The 18,733-nt window shown below is 41.2% G+C and overlaps 1 long non-coding RNA gene across 1 annotated transcript in view; it reads left to right on the top strand.

Annotated features, from left to right (window-relative positions):
• LOC148895609 (uncharacterized) overlaps nt 1-18,733 on the top strand; it is a 52,181-nt gene that overhangs the window by 30,909 nt on the left and 2,539 nt on the right. The window contains exon 4 of the long non-coding RNA XR_016115630.1: nt 14,083-14,172. This is a non-coding gene — a long non-coding RNA (uncharacterized LOC148895609). The remainder of the gene's footprint in view (nt 1-14,082; nt 14,173-18,733) is intronic.

Genomic DNA, 18,733 nt, shown 5'->3' with positions numbered 1-18,733 from the left:
CATGGCCAGCGTCTGACGCATTTTAAGCTCACCTCATTACCTATGCAAATGCCCTTTTCTAGTCTTGGATCGGAGCCTTCCTCTGGCGCCCGCCAATTTTTGGGAGACACTGCCGTTGTTGCCGCATTGTGCCATATGTGACATCTGTGCCGGGCTTCATGCCTCCGCTGACAGCCACACTGTAAAGGAAAGAAGCGTCCAATACATAATGGCCTCATTAGCATGCCCGCCAATCCCGCTATAGGCCCTGGTGCGCTGTTGTGCCGTGGGACCCGGCGGTGTACGCCCTTCTCACACCACTCAGCATGCAACATTGTGTTAATACCCACTGCCCTTCTCCCCAGTCTCCCTCATACACACTCACACACACACACACACACACACACACACACACACACACACACACACACACACACACACACACACACACACACACACACACACACACACACACACACAATGCGGCGCTTTATTATGCCTTGTCAAAGCACAAGGGGGAGATCAGGGCTATCCGCACACAAGCAGCGGGACGCAGGCTGCTGTATCGTCGCTACAGTGCTGGTGCAACCCCCTCCTCGTTTTTGTGTCTCCGTTTATGTTTGTGTGCGATTGGCCGTTTCATGGCGAGCCCCTCAGGTGTTTGTGGTTGTTTTCACCTGTCCCGGCTAATTAGTCGAGGAACCCTCTCTATTTGCGTACCCTAGCATCCCGTCAGAAGACTCGCCACCTGCCTGCTGATTGTCAGGGCAGCACACAGCATTCTGTTCATGTTCGAAATTAATCCGATATTTTTACAAAACAATGTTCAGTAGCAGCTTGACTTAAGAGTGATCGAGGGTGTGTTTCGAGTTATGAGCCATTATTCGGATACATTTTTTATTGTATTTTAATTGTGTTTACACAGCTCCTTAGGTGAAGTGAAAGAAGAAAAAAAACTTACCTGCAACATATGATCATATAGACAGTCATCAAGTGAATGCTAAGCCCTGTTTCAACACCCTTGCTAACCAAAACAGCAGCACATTTGCACCGAAACAGACTTTCATGTGATGTTTGGAGATTTAACTCACATTTCCAGCTTAGTATTAAACATGATGTTACATCGTGGATGCACCTTAATGTTGTATTTTACTACTGTATTTTACAATATATTTGATATTAATGTAATATTAAAACTTTTTACGGCAAATTCATACAAAGTTCCTCTCTTTCTGATGTTGCGTGGTAGGCACTTTGTAATGTGCATTGCTGAACTGTTAGAGATTAGACAGAATAAGAAGTTTTCATATTTAAAAGTTTCATGCTGTTATATGCTTAGTCAACCTGTGTGACTCAAATACACAATTGACGCACAGACAACCTGGGGTCAATCAGGTCAACAGATACAGCAAGTTAAACTGTCATCTTCATCTAGCAGATCTGGCCTTGGAGAGAATTTAGGACTTGGGATACTCCTTTATCCCAGAAGCAATTTACAACTTAAAACACCTTCACAGCAAGAGCTCATTAGCCAGGTTACAAATTTATCAGTTCATGGAAGAGACAATGTACTTACAGCTGTTCACGCTCAGAACGTTCCAGGGGCGTGGTATTATAATCAAGAAAACTGTGTTATATTAATGTATCGCTTACATTTGCACATACTCTCAATAAATAGCTTGGCAGAGGGCTGCAGAATTCAGGCGTCTGTCATGAATGGCTGCGTCTCCTGCCGGCAGTCAAGACAATATTTCTGGGTCCGAGCCTTCGTCCACAGTGTCCGATCGAACATCTCTGACATGAACCCATCAGATCTCGGTCATAACATTTTTTGACGATGTTTGACAAATCGTTATTTATTTATTTATTTATTTATTTATTTATTTATTTATTCATGTATTTATTCATGAACCCCTTTATTAATTTTTTCATTTATTTATTTTTATTTATGCACATATTTATCTATTTATTCATCTATTTATGGACCTTTTTATACACCCATTCATTTATTAAATTATGTATTTTATTATTTATTTATATATTTATTTATACATCTATGTCTTTATTTATGTATTCATTCATTCATTCATTCATTCATTCATTCATTCTTGTTTGGCACATCATTTGCTTAAAACATGTCTTGTCAGTCTTCACAAGCAGACGTAAATCTGTCTGTCATTAGCATAATAACAATGGAAGTGCCATATGTTTTATACAGCAACCGAATGAACATAACCCACCGCCGGGTTTACTTAACCACACGCACGCACTCTCACACACACACATGCACACGCGTGCACTTGTACAAAGAGTAATTCGAATCCATTGACTATTTGTATTCACACTTACTTAAAGGAAATATAGAAAACACTCCGCACCCACCTTCTCCTGCAGAAAGCTTTTATGCTAATGAACGCTAGTGATGTTGTGCATTTCGGTGGCAGATTGTGCAGCTGAGCCTGCCTCGGGTGGTGTGCAGTATGATGTGATTTCATACGGACAGTCGAATGTCGATTTGTTCATATTTATATGGGAATATGTTCAAACCTTGATTGTATAGGCAACGATTTAAGCAAGATGTTAACATTCTTTACTATCATGCACATTTCAAATGAACGAATAAACTATGATATTGAGACGCATTGCACCGGAAGCCACTTGTCTTGCAAAAAAAGCAGTTCACTCATAAGTCGACAAAAATAGTCTGATATAGTACTGATGTATTACAGATACCGTAATTTCCGGACTAAAGAGCACACTTGATCATAAGCCTCACCCAGTATATTTTTAAAGGAAAAAAACATTTTTAAGATACATCAACCGCACTTGTCTATAAGCCACTTGTTTATATAGAAAAATGGTACACAGAAATTGTTTTCAAAGTTTTAATAATATAACTTAACTTTTCTTTCAAAACAGTGCATATTACGCGGCAGCAACACAAAAAGCATTACGGTGGTAACACAGCCCTAACAGTGCTGGTTTAAAAAAACATGCCGCTAAGTCACAGAGACACGGCAGTAACACAGCAGCAACACGTTAGCACTTGCTAACAGGTCTGGGTAAAAAAACATCGCAAGTTGCTGAGAGCCGTTCTCATATTCCTCCTGTAAACTGAAACCATGGAAGTCTTCCTCCTGCGTGTCGGATTGGAATACTGTCAGATATTCCTCGCCACACATGCTCTCATCCTCTCTTTCGTTGTCACATTAAGTGTCACTTTCATCCTGAGGTAAAGTCACTCCCGAGCTTGCGCTGTCCTCTTCGTCATGCAGCGGCTTTTCGAAACCCGTTGGTGATGGTTGATTTTTTTCACACTGCTCCACGTGATCAGGATCCACTAGCAGACTTGTGGAAAAGTTTCTCTTCGCCAGTTTTGGTAATTTGCTCATCGAAGCCTCCCATTCAACTCGGAGGGGCACTTTAAATGCATGATTCACACGCGAAGTTACATTCAACTTGCGTCATCCTCGGCACCGTTGCATAAACCACAGGGTTGAATGCGTGTGACAAAAGTCGCGATTTATAGTCCGGAAAACGTCTGTGTAAGCTCTCAGTCGTACAGGAGTGGCCCTTCGATGAAAAGATTTCCTCAGCCGTCATCTGTAAGTCTTTGATGGTGTCGGACGTTTTGCTTCTTATCCAAGAGGCTTCGTCAGCAAACTAAAATTTTCTGGTAGCTCTGGCCCTATATATATATATATATATATATATATATATATATATATATATATATATATATATATATATATATATATATATATATATATATATATATATCCCTACTGGCCAGAGGAGGTGGCGGTGCCAGACCTCTGCACTAAGGTTAGGGGGAGCCAAGGACCATTTTCTGAGGCTACACTGATTGCATCTATTGTACTGACTGATTATGGTCTGCGACTGGCCTAATTGCCACATTTGCTGTGGTATCACCTCATCAGCATAACTAAGCCTGTGTGTTAACGTTCTTGGCTGTGTGTTGTAAGAACCATCCAAATTAAACCTCACCCCACCATGGCGATTTAGTGATGGGTTTTGCTGTTTTATGAAAATATGAAAAATATAAAAAAAATGAAAAATATAAAAATTCTTTTACTCCCCTTTCAAACCATCTATTTTCTTTCGCTAAGATTTTAACTTCATTGTCGTCAAATGAGTGGTTGCTAACTTTTAGGTGCATATGTACTGCAGATTGAGGCCCACTAATATTATCCCTGCGATGTTGATAGTCTTTTTCTAAGAATTTGTTTCGTCCCCCTAATGTATTGCTCTTTACAATCTTCATTTTTACAATGTATTGAATTAACTACGTCACTTTGTTTTTCATTTGGCAGCCTATCTTTTTAATGCACTAATTTCCGTCTTAAAGTGTTGATCAGTTTGAAATAAGTAGGTACTAACCAAAGGTTTAAATTTCTTGGTGACTCCTAAAACGATACCTACAATAGACTACATCACAGCTACTGAATCGGCTATTAGCTATATCAGCCCTTCTCAGTAGTGCCAAACCGCTGCCGCCCAACATAACAGTAGAAGAGAGAAAGGTGTTAACGACTCTACAAAAAAGACAAAAATCTTACTATTTTGCCAGCAGACAAAGGTAGGTGTACAGTGCTTCTAAACACATTGGATTATGAAGACAAAATAAATAGTTTAATAGGTTAAATAGGTTCACACTTATGAGCAACTAAAAAGGGACCCTTCCATATTGATTCACTTGAGTCGTATTTGGCTGCGGGCCTGCGAGCTAGCAAGCATTTGCTAGCAATTCATATATTTAACATATAGAGTATCTGTAGCTTTACAAATGGTGTGAACTGAGCAACAAAAAATGTGACAAAAGGAAATGATAACAATGGGATAAAATCGTCATAAATGCTCGCTGCTTTGTATCTACATATGTTGTTGCTGTGCCTCGATGTTTCCACTTTATCAGACTCCATAATGTCAATCTCTCAAGATTTCAAAGGCGTTTTTAAAATATCATTCTGTCAACTTTGACAAGGTACCAATACTTCCCAAAAATCTATTCAATTACAGTTATGTATCCTTTTTATGAATGACAATTTTCAGAGTGGGCTTAGTTGTGCTTTATTCAGATTGCTTGCAGCTTTTTATTTGCCTAGCTATTGATTTTGTGTGTGTGTTTGTGTGTGCATGTGTGCGCGTGCGTGTCTCATTGATGTAATACTTGCTGAAAGCATTTACAGCCATCGCTCAATTCTTTTCAGTCCCGTTCCACTTGCCTTACGCTTGCAACCAAGCTAAGGCGCAGCGATCGTTTCTACTCAACAACTTCATTTCATTTTCATTCATCTTGGAATTCAAACTAGTATCACTTTTTGTTCAGCTCAGTGACCCAACTAACATTTTCACATTACCATGTTTTGCATTTCGACCAAGAGGAAAAGTGTGCTGATTTTAGTACAGTATATTATTTTGTAGGAATCTGCTCCTGTTGTGACCCAAGGAGTCATCCTAAAGTTGTATGACAGTTTCTGGGAAACAAATTGCGAGTTTGGGCAAATTCAGGGTTGCATTGCTCCAAGTCAGTGATTATGTCATCTCAACCGGCTGCAAACGCTGCGCCTGGCCAGACAGGCACTGAAGGGCAGAATTATGAACCACGACTGGAATGGAGGCTGCATGAGGAGTCGAAAAAAGGAACTGAAAATGGAGTGGTGCTGCATGTGTGATTAAACTGCCTGCTCGCACTCATGTGAAAGGCCACACTGCTCGACATAGACACGGCCCTAATGAAAATATGACGGCAACCACATCCATGTATGATGAATGATGTGTGTGAGTGCATTGAGCCTGCGTGCAGTCGTGACGCTAAGTAGGACTTTATCCTGGAAAGCTTTGCCTTTTATATTTTATTGTATGGCAATGAGTGCCCTATGGCCCCTTTAGTAAGTGCAAGGAATGGTCATGGAGTTTTTCCGTGATGAAGCAACATGTGGCTCATTATCCAATTTGTCAACGTTTTTTGTATTTGTTATGCTTTATTTGGAGTGCATAGTACATTTCAAATGAGAAAAAAGTTTAAAAAAACACTTCTATCCTGATAAAATGTTTTTTTTTTAAACTGGCATTCCATTTTTTGAGATGTGATTTGGTTATAATCAATAAATGAATGACTAAAGGTCAATATTTCTCATAATGCTCCAATGTATTAAAATTTTTGTCTGATTTCCTACCCATTTGTTTTGCTCTTGTAGGTATATATGCATCTCTAAATATTCGGTGCAAATCTGCCCTTTACAAAGAAAAGAATGCTTAATTTTAAATTTGTGAATTTAGCATTGTAGTGGTGGTGTAAAATTGACATTGTTTTAATATTTTGGCTTGTTTTGCAATTCCTATTATGATTGCATATAGACAAAATAAGATCTTTAGTGTCATCTCGCCATGTAGATTTTCACAGTGGCGGGCCATTCATATCACCCTTGCGCCTTCAGTAGTGCTCTGTCTGAATTAATCAAAACTGTGATTGTAAATAAAGTGTGGTGTGATTTACTAGAGGGTCCCATGAGCAAGGAAATAACTTGTGAAGAAAGAAATACTGTCATTAAACTGTTCAGGTTTTTACCATGAAAGTGGAGATTCAAGAAATGGTGTCAGAAGTCGCTCTTTCACACCGCAGAGAAAAATGAACAACTGGATGGTGAAGCATTTTCGACCTTTCTTAATGATGTCCATTTTTTTCTTAAAAAGTCCATCTTGAAAAGGGCTTTAACAGTAAATCGACAACCAAATCCATTTCTTCTCGTTCATCAGCGATTGTGGGTTGACAAAACCACAATTAAATCAACACAACAATGGATTTGCTTATGCAGCTTGCGACAGATACAGTGTGCTAGCTCTGGCCAGTCTACTTTTGTCACTGGGGCTAGTGATACTATGATTGACTGGTGACTAGCCAATCAGAGTCTGCGAAAACTCTGACGTTACCCAGGCCTGCGAGAAGGCCCTGCGCGTCACCAACTCAAAATCTGATTGGTTAAAGCAACAGACATTAGTTTTTAAGCAACAGAGTCATTAACACCGCATTTAATGTGACAGTGCCCGCAGAACTGCTTATAAAGGTGTCCAGGTAGATTTTCAACCCTGGTCAAAAATGATGGCTGAAATTTGATTGGTTCAATGCTTCAATACAAAAACACACATCTGGAAGCAGCACAACAGAGGAAAAGCAACGAAAGGAAGCTGAAAGACAATTTAGAATTATTTAATAATAATTTATGGACAAAATATACGGTAATTAACATCAGTCTGTGATTCTGATATTTTTAGGCCAGCAGAGAAGGCCTTGCAGGCCCTGACGGCCACTGTTTTTTCAATCCAAATGCCAAGACTTTGCATTAGTCATCCAGCAAGCGTGGGAATGGACTTGCTAGTGATGATGAAGGAGGTGGTGGTGTAGTGAAGGAAGTTGCACTTACATGTGGCTAGACTGCCCAGCTACACTCCCGTCCATTCAGAAACAGGTTTGGAATGATCGCAGGGGGTCAAGGTCAGGGGTGTAGTAGAACGCCAGGGGGAGGTTTTGGTCTGTGAGCGTGTGTTTGCATCCCCCCCACCCCAGGTGGCCGACTGTCTGTAAACTGCCTCCGTGTTTGCTTATTTTATAAGATGGTTCTTATTGCTTTGCTCCACGGACACCTTGCCAGAAAAGGGAATAGGGCGGATACGGTTTAAGGTGGGGTGGGTGGTGTGTGTAGTGGTGTTTGGGGGATTCATCACCACCCACCTCCAAGAAGTCCAAATCAAGCCAGGAATCAGTCCTGCATCTCTGTTGCCCACCCTCCCGGTCAAATAAGCACCCCCTTACAGCACCATGGAGTGAAACCCGGTCAGACACTTTGACAGCCCCTTCGCCAGGCCCAGCAACCCCCCAGGTTGTCTCAGTCTGCTGCCTCCTGTAATTTAACATGTCAGTCAGGGTTCATCTCATGTGCACCTCAAAGTAGGTAGCCAGGCACCTCTTCCACTTGCCACGCCGTGAACATTGTATACGGGACTGTATAGGTGTCTTGTGATACTACAAGCGGTTTTTCATGTATTTAATTAATTTGTTTGTACTACGTTTTGACACTTGTAATGAACGGGGTTTCTCTATTTGATGTCAAGTCTCACTTAGTCTAATTAATATATATGCCATAAGAGATACCTTCATTTTAGCAGCAGTTAAAAAAAGAGTAACTACAGTATAATTATATCACATTATATGGTATTGTTCACATCGGGATATAAAAAGTTAATTGGTCACAAAAATAACAAGTTGGTCATGCATCAATTTGTGTTTAGAAAGAAAAAAACCCTTGTAAAAATACAATGGCTCTTTTAACTTCCATTACTTGAATAAAAATTTTAAAAAGTCCAGATTTCATCCCGGTATAAGTACAAACAGTAAAAATCTAACCATTTTCATCGCTGCTTATCCTGTATGAGTCAATTTGGTGCAATGAAAACAACAACAAAAATCTACACACAACATACTGTCACACTTATTATGCTTGATTTCTGGTATTTTCAGTCTTTGGTATGTGTTTGGGTCGTTTTCTCTGGTTCATGGCTCTTCGCTGTGTTAGAAGATGGTAAATATCAGCAGGAATTTAAGTGATGAACAGAAAGATCATTGGATGTTTAAGAATGTGCATATATAAAATAGTTATATCAGTTTATTAGTCCCTGGAAGAAAATAAAATGACCCACTGATCATATTTAGAGCTGTACAATTTACCTCTTAAAATATGGTCAGCTTTGGGAAGCTGAGAAATTACTTAAATGTAGACAATCAGACTTCCAGAAAGTCCTAATTTTGAGTTCTGATTCCTGCAATTGAAATGTGCTTGTTTTTATTTGTTAGAAAAAAAAGTGCCGAAGGAAAAACAGGCAGCTGTCCAGTTGTATTTGAACCACATGTTAAGGTATTTTATTTCCAAATGAACAATGCCCTTTAAAAGTTATACAGTAATCCTGTCAGTAATACAAATTTTATGTAAAAATAAGAGGCATTAGACGGAATGTCGTGATCACATTCGCCATCATTGGGGGCATTTCTGCTTCACTGGAAAAAAAGAAAGAATGAAAGAAGCTCTTTCCTTCATCACGTCAACATAAGTCAGCCCCTTTCTTTTTCTCCACCTTCGCCTGGAGGGAGGCGCTGGGTGAAGCGGTCGTCCACCCGCAACAGAAGCAACCTCCCGTCTCCCGGCCACCTCATCATATCAGCCCTCATGTTGAAATCAAGCTTAGCGACGACATTCGTTGACCGCACACCTTTTTCACACACACACATACAGACGCACACACACACTACACCCACCCACTGCTTAAATCCCTATCAGCATGTCAAGTTAAATGTGTGCCCAGCTGGGGTCGACACACATGCATGCACACGCACACAGGCATTGACACACCACCATCTTTTGCTGGCTCCCAGGTTTTAGCCTTCATCCCCGCTGACCCCTTTCACCACGTCTTTTCCTCCCCGCCTCCTCTCCTCCGAGCTACTAAATCTGCGCCTGCTTTGTAACAGCCCGTTTTTTATTATCATGTTATTTATTTATTTGATTCCTTTTTCAACCAGCTTTCTTCAAATGCTGCTCTGTACCCTCGGGCCGAACTTCCCCCGCTCACCTTTTACATCGTTGTGATTAAAAAGTTGCAGGAATCCTCCATCCTCTAAATTTGTCACGGCAACAACTCCGGGGTCAGTTTATCTGCTAATAAAATCAGCAGCTGAAATATCTGCGGTATGAAATAAGGTTCCATATTTTTTCTTATTTTATTCTTTTATGTACTGCTCCTAGAAAATATACAGTCAACAGATAAAAAAAAATGGTCTCATTGAATAATTTCGAAGCTGAACTAAGTCATACGTGGCTTGTAATGTGACTACAAAACCAAACCATTCAAATAGCATAGTTTTGGAAATATATATATATATATATAACAGCAGTGCACAATGGCTGGTGACTCTGAAAGAGGAGCACAGCAACCTCCCTGAACAGAACCCAGTTACCATCACAGCGGCAGATATACAAGGAAGAGTCTCAGGTATGAAAAACTGGACGGCACCAGGCCCGGATATGGTCCACACCTACTGGCTAAAGAAACTCACAGCTCTCCACGAGCGCCTAGCAGCACAAATGAACCAGCTGCTGATGGATGGGACTCACCCAGGATGGCTAACCGAAGGCGAACAACAAAAATCTACACACAACATACTGTCACACTTATTATGCTTGATTTCTGGTATTTTCAGTCTTTGGTATGTGTTTGGGTCGTTTTCTCTGGTTCATGGCTCTTCGCTGTGTTAGAAGATGGTAACCAAGGGAACATCCTATTAATGAAGGATATCCTTGAAGATGAAGGAATAATAAGGAAAATGTTCTATCAGTTTATTAGTCCCTACTGGCTAAAGAAACTCACAGCTCTCCACGAGCGCCTAGCAGCACAAATGAACAGCTGCTGATGGATGGGACTCACCCAGGATGGCTAACCGAAGGGCGAACAATCCTGATCATGAAGGATTATGGCTAACCGAAGGGCGAACAATCCTGATCATGAAGGATTCCTCAAAGGGTGCAGTTCCTTCCAACTATCGGCCAATAACCTGTCTCTCCACAACATGGAAGCTCATGTCAGGCATCATTGCGGCTAAGATAAGTGGACATATGGATATATACATGAGCAAAGCACAGAAAGGCATTAGTAGAGATACTAGAGGTGCCAAACATCAGCTGCTGGTTGACAGAACAGTCGCTCAAGACTGCAGGTCCCGACATACCAACCTGTGCACAGCCTGGATTGATTACAAGAAAGCATATGACTCGATGCCACACACATGGATCAATGAATGCTTGGAGTTGTATAAGGTCAACAGGACCCTGAGAGCCTTCGTTGCAAACTCGATCAGGATGTGGAAAACCACACTTGAAGCCAATGGCAAGCCACTAACGCAAGTGTCCATCAAATGTGGCATATACCAAGGTGATGCACTCTCCCCACTGCTGTTCTGCATAGGACTGAACCCCCTCAGCCAGATAATCGCCAAGACAGGCTATGGATACCGCCTCAGAAATGGAGCTACGATCAGTCACCTCCTCTACATGGATGACATCAAGCTGTATGCTAAGAGCGAAAGGGACATAGACTCCCTGATCCACACAGCCAGGATCTACAGCAGTGATATCGGAATGTCATTCGGGCTGGAGAAATGTAGTCGGATGGTGACTAAGAGGGGCAAGGTAGTCCACACTGAAGGGGTCTCACTCACTGAAGGAACAATAGCAGACATTGAAAACAGCTACAAGTACCTCGGTATACCACAGGCCAATGGCAACCTCGAATTAGCAACAAGGAAAGCGGCTACGACCAAATACCTCCAGCGGGTGAGGCAAGTCCTCAGAAGCCAGCTCAATGGCAAGAACAAGACCCGGGCAATAAACAGCTATGCCCTGCCAGTGATCAGATACCCTGCAGGAATAATAAGGTGGCCAAAGGAAGAGATTCAGATCACGGATGTTAAGACCCGAAAACTCCTCACCATGCACGGAGGGTTCCATCCCAAGTCCAGCACCCTGAGACTGTACACAAGCCGTAAGGAAGGAGGCCGGGGACTAGTGAGTGTGAGAGCCACTGTCCAGGATGAAACATCCAAGCTCCATGAATACATCAAAGAGAAGGCTCCAACGGATGATGTACTCAGAGAATGTCTCAGTCAATGGGGAACAGAGGATGAGGTGCTGGAAGAGGGACAATCATGGGAGGAAAAGCCCCTACACGGGATGTACCACCGAACCATAGCAGAAGTGGCTGATCTCAAGAAGTCCTATCAGTGGCTAGAGAGGGCTGGCCTAAAGGACAGCACAGAGGCACTCATCCTGGCTGCCCAAGAGCAGGCCCTGAACACCAGAGCCATAGAGGCAGGGATATACCACACCAGACAAGACCCAAGGTGTAGGTTGTGCAAAGAGGCACCTGAGACAATCCAACATGTAACTGCGGGGTGTAAGATGCTGGCAGGGAAAGCCTACATGGAGCGCCATAACCAGGTGGCTGGCATAGTCTACCGAAACATCTGTGCGGAGTATGGACTGGAAACCCCAAGGTCAAAATGGGAAACACCTCCCAAGGTGGTGGAGAATGACCGAGCAAAAATCCTGTGGGACTTCCAGATACAGACTGACAAGATGGTAATGGCCAACCAACCAGATATCGTGGTCATAGATAAAGGGGAAAGGAAAGCCGTTGTCGTGGATGTATAATGGGAACATCAGAAAGAAAACATGAGAAAATCGATAGGGCTCAGAGAGGATCCGATCCTGCGGGCATGTAATTTTCTCCTTGAGTTCATAGAAATAGTATCGTAATAAGCAGTAGTACTATCCATATAACCGATATCGATATAACGATATATATTTGTCCCATATGTTTGAGAGATTTAGCACTTTTAAGCTAGGTTCAAACAGATCAAAAACACATGTCTCACTTGCATTTGTTGGTCACACAACTACACCAGGGTTATTTCAAGCTAAGGAGCTTATGCTCCAGCGGGTGGCAAACAGATTTTAAACATCGCTAGTAAATCTGGTGACCAATGATTGTGTTATTATTTTGGCTAAAGCTAAATGCTATCAGAGGTGACAGTACAATAGCTGTGAACAAGTCAATGCTCTCAACGTTAAACAACCTTTTTTGGCTCGGCCCCTGCAACTATTGGAAGCTGGATGTTTCGTTGACCTTGCGCCGGCCTGGTTCTTCATTATAACATTGGAAATAGGCAGCCGGAAAATCTTGCCTTGTGTGGGGTCAAACCAGAGACACAGGAGGAGGATGTAGTCCTCCTCCTGGTATGAGGAAGACACACAAACACATGCTAGCAATTTAGATGTAGATGACAGTGACTATAATAGGAAGGAATTGGATTTAACACGTAATTTAAAAGAAATATTTGAGAGGTTAGAACTCATTAATGACATTGTCATTATTTTCATTTTCGAAAGATTATTTGTAAGTGTTGTTGAGTGACAACTGTGGTCATGGAACGAATTAAACATAACTGAAAGCACAACCGTCCTCTGTATTTTACATCTGTTTTGCAATGGTAGACAAGATAGGCTGGAAATGACTTACCGGAGCTCCTGGTTGCAAGCTAGCGAAGTAATGTGCAGACATGCCGAACTGGAACAAAACATGACATTGTTTTAACAGAATTTTGATCATTTGGCTCTAATGTCCAAACTCTGAGCAGTAGCATTAGTACTGATGCTTACACACAAGACAAGACGTCCTTAACTGTAGCATTTAAAATCTAATTCACTACAATGGAAAATCTAAACATTCGAGTTCTTACTGTTGTACCATTCAGATGATTTTGAACATTTTAGTTTGACAAAATTATTTGATCACGTGTCTCAATCAGCTCTCATCCAAATCCTTCCTCTTCCCTTAATCCTTTATCACACCCTTTAACCTGTTAAAATGATAACCTGTCCCTAACAAGTTTAAAGCTACGTATGTATAAACTTTATGTTTTCTTTTTGGGGAGTTACAATAACAAGCATGCTGCCTTTTCTACTACAGTGGTATAATATAGTTCTTGAAAATATATTTACATAACCTCCACTTTCCACTGACAATAGTACAAGTGTGTCGAACTCATCTTTTCTGCTGGGTAGTTACGGTTTGCTCTCTGGGGCCGTTATTACTTTGGGGAAGCAATTAGAATGTTTCATCCTTCACACATATTACATATAGAACGTACAACAATTTAATGAATAAGTAGTTTTCAAATTTGAAGTACAAAAATATTGACTATTATTATGGTTTACATTGGTTCGGACTTTAGCAAGCATGATGGACATTCACAAATTTGATTTACGGGCCGAATAAAATGATATTGCGGGCCAGATCTGGCCCCCCTGCCTTGACTTTGACAACTGTGCAATAGTACCAGACAGATTTATGACAAATTGAGCTCCATGCCAGTGAATGAACTTATATTAAAAATATATGTTTGTGTGTGGGAGTGTTTCATTTCCAAATAAAGCCTGCAGGCCCTTCATCTTTTTCTTTTTTTCCCCCCATCAGGCATGGCGTGGACAGCACAGGGCTTTACAGGGATTGGGTCCTTGCTGCATGCACGTGGCGAGGAGGGAAGGGAACATGGACCATGTGGAGGTGTGTGCGCACTTTTTGTGTGTGTTTGTGCGTGTGTGTACGCATGTGTGTGTGTGTGTGTGTTTGTGTGTGACTGTGTGTGTGTGTCCGTGTGTGTGTGTGTGTGTGTGTGTGTCAGGACATACACCTGAATTTGTTGTGTTGCCTCAGTCGTTGTGCAGCATATTTTTAGCCCTCACCTGTCAAATTGTGGCCTTTTTGTTTTGGAAGATAAATGTCTACGGGTGAATTTAGAATACCACATTTCCTGAAATCGCCCCTTTGAAAACCAAAATAACTCATGCTGTCTATCAAGTGTCTGCTTATTTCTCCTTTGGTGAAGTTATATCAATACACGGGGAGAGGCAGTGGTAAAACAACAGGATGTATTGAGGAGTAGGGAGAACCACAAATTATTAGGGGGGGAATTTTATAATCAGACATTTTACCTTTATCCGTGCTTTTCTGCTTTTGCGCTGATGCCAACTAATAAAAGGATTCTGACATATTTTCATCAGGCAGGATCTTCATAGCCTGAGTTGAGGCAGCTATTTACACAGTGCACCAGAGCTTTAAAACCTCACTCACCCCTTCCTGGGTAAAGAGAAGGTTCCATAGTGTGATGGTCCATTGGGGTCAGGTGCTTCCAACGTTTTAGTCATGCTCATTGGTAACTGAGGAAAAGGGCACGATTGAGTGCAATCTAATGAGGCGTGTTCCAAGAGAGAGGAGAAATTGTACAAAGCTAACACAGACTGCAGGTTAAGAACATTTTAATAATATACAGGGTTGGGATGGTTACCTGTCAAAACACATTTAGTCATTAATATAATCAAAGTACCGTCATATTAATACTGCTTGTTTACCTCAAATGACTTTTGGATTCATAAATGACCAAAAAGTGAGAAAACCAAAATAGGCTCTGACTACTTGTCAATGGTTAATATCATCGACGTGCCACCAGGGCCTGCAAGCCCTTCTCTACTGGCCTATAATATTTGAATCACAGACTGAAGTTAATTGTATTTTGTCCATGAAATCTTATTCAATAATTTCAAATTGTCTTTCAGCTTCCTATCATTGCATTTCCTGTGTTGTGCTGCTTACAGATGTGTGTTTTCATATTTAAGCATTTAACCAATCACATTTCACCCAACATTTCTGACCACGGTCAGAAATCTACCTGGATGCCTTCACAATCAGCAGGCCCCGTCACATTCTGCAGGCTCTATCGCATTAAATGTGGTGTTGATGACTCTGTTGCTTTAACCAATCAGATTTCGAGTTGGTGACGCAGGCCTGGGTAGCGTCAAAGTTTTCGCACACTATGATTGACAAGTCAATAATAATAATAATAATAATAATAATAATAATAATAATAATAATAATAATAATAATAATAATACATTTTATTTTAAGCAACGTTCAAAGTTCTCAAGGACACTTTACAGTCACTGACAAGTGTAGGTACTATAATAAATAAAATACAATGACAAATATAATACAATAAATAAATCCAATTATAAATAGAAACAAGAGAAAGAGCTACACAGAAAATGCAATTTTAAATAGGTGGGTTTTGTTATCGGATTTGAAGGTGGGAAGAGAATCAATGTTACGAATGTTGGGAGGAAGTGAGTTCCAGGGTTTTGGGGCAGAGCAGCTGAAAGCTCTGTCCCCCATCGTGCTGAGACGGGCAGGGGGGCGCACACAGAGGTGGATGGAGGAAGAGGATCTGAGGGAACGAGAGGGCATAGAACTAGCCAATCATAGTACAGTATCACTAGCCGCTAAGTGATAAGGGCATAATGGCCAGGGCTAGCACACTGTATCTGTAGCAAGCTGCATAAGCAAATACATGTTGTGTTGATTTAACTGTGGTTTTTTCTACACAGTAGCTGAATAAGGACAATAAGTGGATTTGGTTGCAGATTTACTGTTAAAGCAATTTTCAAGATGGAATTTATTAGGACAAATTTGACATAATTAACAAAGGTTAGACAGCTCCGAATATGTCAGAAAATAGCAAATACTACAAATACTAATACTGCAATTTTATGAGGTTATTATTGATGCTTTGCCATCCTGTCGTTCAATCTTCTCTGCGGTGTGAAAGAGCGACTTCTGAACCCATATCATGAATCCACATGTTCATGGTAAAAGCTTGAAAAGTTTAATGATAGTATTTCTTTCTTATTAAGTTATTTCCTGGCTAACGGGGCCTTCTAGTAAATCACACCAGTTTATTTACAGTCACAGCTGTGGATTGATTCAGACGTAGCACTACTGAAGGCTCAGGGGTTGTATGCATGGTCCTCCACTGGTTAATATGCCTGAGGAAGATTCAAACCCAGGTTCCCAGAACTACATCAAACAGCCAAGATACCCACTATTCCACCGTGCTGCCGAGCGTCATAACACTGCTTTTTAAAACCTATCCACATGCCACAATTTTGGGGAAAAACATTTTATGAAGATAACCTTTGCACTTAGGAGTCGACATGCTTGTCACATCACAAACAACACAAACGATCTGCTCCCTCAAATCCTTTCTCCTACCACTTAGCCTTCAAAACTGACATTTAGCTTGTTGTACCGTAACCGCTACACCGCCTTTACGTTATTGACAGTGGCGTTATTTTTCCACTTTCGAGTGTCACACCGGGGTCGCGCCTTCCATTTTCAACCTCCTTGTGTCTTTTTTTTTTTTTTTTAACACGCCAACGCACCTTAAATCTCATACCGTATGTGTTGCATCCGCTGTTTGTGTGCGTATGGACGTCTGCATGCTTGCCGGATGGGTGCTCTTAGGGACGCTATTAAACTGTCTGACCGCATCAGGCGCACCCAACCATCGAGTACTTCGTGTGTACTGCGTGCAAACTTCTCATGGCATGCCAGACATCGGGCATATCATTGGAAATAATCAGATTTTCAAACATTTTTAAAAATATTTAATAGCATCAACAAAAGCTGAATCAGTCCCAGAAAACAGTCTTGTATCAAAACTCTTTGCCTATCAACAGGTGAATCATTACATAATTATATTATATTCAACTTGGGCGGCTGGGTGCACTCACACTCATCAGTGATATTGACTTTTCTGTGCCTATAAAAACAATTTGAGTTCTGCAGCGTCTTGTGCTTTATTTCTTTCTGCTTCACTTAACTGTCCAAAATTGAAATGGTGGCGCAGATTGAGACAGTTCATAGGAACGACTAGACCAGCCATCTATCTCCAATGCCCGGCCCAGGGGCCAAATGCGGCCCCTAGTCAATTTTCGTCTGGCCCGCAGCCTCCGTCATAAAAACAATAACGTCTGAACAGCATTTAAAATGAATACATTGGGCAGTAGCGCTGTTGCATGCGTGTACTAAGTGCTGCCATCTAGAGGCTCAATTAGGAATATGAATAATTTACTGAATGGTCCCCCCAATTTTTGAAAATGGCGACAAATCAAAAAAAGGAGGAAAATTGACTGTGAGGTCCAACAGTTCAAGGATGGGTAGAAATTGGACTATTTCGTCACTGAAATACGGAACAACAGATTGGCTTACTGAAATGTATTTAAATTAACTCATTTGCTGCTATTCCCGAATTTATTCATGAATTGAAAAGTGTGACGTGGAGCGCCATTCCTGAAATTGTTTGGGTTTTGTTTTTTTTCTTGCAGGGGTGCCGATAAAGCGGAGGTCAGACCTCTGGAAATGTTTTTCCCTTCCATGAGCGGCCAGCATTTGCCTTTTGTCCATGTTAGCGCTTTGTTACAACATTACCTGTTGTTAAAGCCCGATATAAATCAATATCTATGTATTGTATTGTACTTTGTACAGCTGCCCCCATTTCAAGCTCAGATGGGGTTGAGTGAACGCTGGCGCATGTGGCTGCCGCTGCTCACCCGCAGAGAAAATGTGGCTGTAAAGTGTCCTTGAGAGTTTTGAAAGGCGCTTATAAATGAAATGTATTATTATCCATCCATCCATCCATTTTCCGTACCGCTTATTCCTCATTAGGGTCGCGGGGGGTGCTGGAGCCTATCTCAGCTGTCTTCGGGCACGAGGCGGGCGACACCCTGAATTGGTTGCCAGCCAATTGCAGGGCACACAAAGACATACAACAGTCACTCTCACACTCACACCTCGGGACAATTTGGAGTTTTCAATCTGCCTGCCATTCATGTTTTTGGAGTGTGGGAGGAAACCGGTTATTATTATTATTATTATTATTATTATTATTATTATTATTATTATTATTATTATTATTATTATTATTATTATTATAACTCCAGATCCATATAATTTAGGAATGAACTTTTTTTCCGATGAAATAAGAGAGTCTAAGGTTTTTTACGCTGCATTGAGTGTTTATGTAGTCCTCAAACTCAAAATCTGTGGGTCCTGCAATTTGAGTGAAAATGACAAAAACCCTGGCACTGGAGTGGACACATTTTTGCATTTCTGGCAGTGAATGAGTTAATTGCCGTTAAAGGTAAAGAACGTCCGTCAAGGTTTCCCCCTCCCCTTACATTTTTAACCAACCAAATCTGCCCCCCTTTGCAAAAAGTTTGGACAGCCCTGTACA

Source organism: Hippocampus bargibanti, linkage group LG07 (assembly GCF_051943395.1).
Source record: "Hippocampus bargibanti isolate YZ-2025 linkage group LG07, ASM5194339v1, whole genome shotgun sequence".
NCBI classification, from domain to species: Eukaryota; Metazoa; Chordata; class Actinopteri; order Syngnathiformes; family Syngnathidae; genus Hippocampus; species Hippocampus bargibanti.
This window is presented reverse-complemented; position numbering and strand designations above follow the sequence as displayed.